Source organism: Arachis duranensis, chromosome 6, assembly GCF_000817695.3.
Source record: "Arachis duranensis cultivar V14167 chromosome 6, aradu.V14167.gnm2.J7QH, whole genome shotgun sequence".
Lineage (NCBI taxonomy): Eukaryota > Viridiplantae > Streptophyta > Magnoliopsida > Fabales > Fabaceae > Arachis > Arachis duranensis.
This window is the reverse complement of record NC_029777.3, coordinates 54,793,958-54,797,321: the sequence shown is the minus strand read 5'-3', so window position 1 is coordinate 54,797,321 and position 3,364 is coordinate 54,793,958. Positions and strand designations below refer to the sequence as shown.

The following is a 3,364-nucleotide window of genomic DNA, read 5'->3' as shown; positions in this document are numbered from 1 at the left end:
AAAACATTTGGTTTATACAGTTACTCATATTGGGAAAAGGGTTTTGTTTTCAAAGTTCAAGTTATACATTTATGTAAAGGAGTGACTGACAAACCTCAATTTGACGGTTTATCTTGTATTGATTTTAGGGGATTTTATAACCTTTTACCCACATTTATTCAATGAAATAGCATGGTTTTGTATATTCTCCTTTAATTGTGCTTAAGAGTGAAAACATGCTTTTTAGGCCTTAAAATAGCTAAATCTAATTCACCTTGATTCCATTAGATGCCTTGATATGTTTGTTAAGTGATTTAAGGTTTAGGAGGCAAAGATTAGATCAAGGGAATGAAGAAAGAAGAATGAAAATTTGGAGAACTCATGAAGAAATGAAAGAACCGGAAAGCTGTCAAGCCGACCTCTTCGCACTTAAACAACCATAACTTGAGCTACAAAGGTCCAAATGATGCGGTTCCAGCTGGGTTGGAAAGCTAACATCCGGGGCTTCGAAATGATATAAATTTTGTCATATGTTACTTCGCGTTCAGGGGCGCGCACGCGCACTTTGCGCGCGCGCGCCGATTCTGTCCGTGGCCCACTTTAATGAAATCGTCCCCAGCGGTTTTAGGAGCCTTGTGGGCCCAATCCAACTCATTTCTGATGCTATTTAAGTCAAGGATTGAAGAGGTCATTATAGGTCTTGGCATATGGATCATTATTGGGGTTTCTTGGAGTAGTCCCCATATAGTTGACCTATTCAGGAGGAAATTAAGCATAGTCATAATTCTCACCTTGCATGAAGCTACCATTCATGTCATAAGGAGCCTCTTGAGGGGGCATTCTGAGCATTAACAGTTGAAACCTGCATCCTACTCAAGTGTTGAGTAAGCATATTAATCTACTGAGACATAACGTTGTTCTGAGCAAGAATAGCATCCAAGGTCTCCACTTCCAAAACGCCTTTCTTCTGAGGAGTTCCAGAGTTCACAAGATTTCTATTAGATGAGTAAATATATTGGTTGTTAGCAACCAACTCAATAAGCTCAGTAGTCTCTTCAGGCATTTTTTTCATGTGCAATGAACCACCTGCAGAATTATCTAAACACATTTTAGACATTTCACATAAGCCCTCATAAAAGATTTCCTGCTGGGTCCATTTAGAAAACATGTTAAGGGGGCATTGCTTGGTGAGCAACTTGTACCTCTCCCAGACTTCATAGAGGGTCTCACCATCTTTATGAATGAAGGTTTGAACCTCCACCCTTAGCTTAGTCAACTTCTGTGCTGGGAAGAATTTAGACAAGAATCCAGTGATTACCTTATCCCAAGTGTCCAGGCTCTCCTTAGGTTGAGAATCTAACCATAGCTTTGCTCTATCCCTTACAGCAAATAGAAAGAGCATGTGCTTGTAAACCTCAGGATTCACTCCATTTGTTTTTACAGAGTCACAAATCTACAGGAAGTTAGAGATAAATTGGTTTGGATCTTTTTGCGAGAGTCCATGATACTAACAATTTTACTGCACCAGAGTGACTAACTGAGGCTTCAGCTCAAAGTTGTTTGCAGCTATAGGAGGCACCACAATATTGTTCCCATAGAGATCTGAATTGGGGGAAGTGTATGAGCCAAGCACTCTTCTAGGTTGTTTATTCTCATTCGGATTTACCACATTGGCATTAACAGCACGATTATGATCCATAATGGACTCTGTAGCTTCCCTTTCAAAAGTCTTACTTAGATTTTCACTAGCCATGTAAAGTCTAGCTTGTTGCAAGCGTCGCCTCAAAGTCCTTTCAGGTTTAGGATCAAAATTTCTAAGAGGTTCCTTGTCTCTGTTCCTGTTCATAGACAAACAGAAAACAAGAAAAGTGGGAATTTCAGTGGAAAATGAGGAATGTTACTTTGTATTGGAACAATTGGAAGAAGCTTTAATTGTTGAAGAAAAGGAAGAAGTGGTTGAAGGCTTAGGAGATGCGGAACCTCCATGACAACCTACAGTTAAGGGAGATCCTTCCAACAAGATTGAATTTGATGTTGAAGAGGAAAGTACACAACCTCCAAAGCATATTCCATATGAAGAATTGGATGGGATGAAGCAAGAATTGAGTTTCCTTGGTGATGAAGATCATGCATCCAATCTTCTTGGTGAAGAATCTTTTGAATTTGAAGAACCTTCTCCCAATGAATTTAAAAGTGATGTGGAGGTAGATTTCTCTCAACCTCCCATTTATGACTTGAGTGATGGAGAAGAGTTAGATGAAGTTGATGAACAAAGGATTGAGAATGAAGAAGTTTGTGAAAAGGTGGAGGCAATCAAGGACAAAAACAAGGGAGTGGAGCTTACTAGCACATTGGAAATACCTCTCCCTAAGCCACCACCATCCATTCTCTCATTCAAGTGGGTAAATTCCTTATACTTAAGCTTTGTTACTCCCCTTGAATATGGTTTGCTTGAGACGGATGGTCAACTTAGAAAAATTAGTGGCTTCAAGAGTAAAAAGGAGATGGAAACGTTTGCTTAATTACAGTATTGATTTCGGAATTTGTATATTTTGTGGTAATTGTGTTGAGTATTGTCCAACAAATTGTTTATCAATTACTGAAGAATATGAACTTTCAGTTTATGATCGTCATGAATTGAATTATAATCAAATTGCTTTAGGCCGATTACCAATGTCAGTAATTGATGATTATACAATTCGAACTATTCTAAATAAAAAATAATAGGATATAATAAAATCGTTTTATTTATTTATAAGAATTCATGGTTAGTGGTTGGAAGCATCATTCTAGGTTCACTATGGTCACATGTCCAAAGCTTGATAGCAAAGGTTGGTGTATAACTAGAGTACATGGGTCCAGAAGGATGTTTGGTCACTTTGTTGAGAATTCACCTTGCTCACCACCCACATGGATTAATGATAATCAACTTGGAGATGGGTGTGAAGACAAAATATGGGATCCGGGAACACATGAGGATCAACATTGGGAGCCCATGGTTTGTGAAGAACTCCATCAAAGCTTGGAGATATTAATCTTGAATGATGGAGCTTATTGGAAGTCCAAGCATTGGTGGAAGTTCCAAGATGAGTACAAGCACAAGCCACCTTAATGAGGAGCTCCCCATAAGTCCAACTTAAGGACAATAAACAAAAGTGCTAGGTGGGAGACAACCCACCATGGTAACTTCTTTTCATTTTCCCTTTTTGTAAATATTGGTAAAAAAAATTAGTTTAATTTCATGTTTTGATAGTTTGTTGAGTATATTTGGTAGTTTAGTATGGTAAATAAGATTTTAAGGTGTTATGGTAGCTGTTTGGAGGTTTTGGAATGGTTGGATTGGTGCAAAAACATAAAAAAAATTTGAAAAACAGAGCACCATCCA

The 3,364-nt window shown here is 38.2% G+C and overlaps 1 non-coding gene across 1 annotated transcript; it reads left to right on the top strand.

Annotated features, from left to right (window-relative positions):
- The first annotated feature begins 1,141 nt into the window (after positions 1-1,141).
- LOC127740306 (small nucleolar RNA R71) lies at positions 1,142-1,249 on the top strand. Its single transcript, XR_008000985.1, has one exon. It is a non-coding gene; the product is annotated as a small nucleolar RNA R71 (small nucleolar RNA).
- The last annotated feature ends 2,115 nt before the right edge of the window (positions 1,250-3,364 follow it).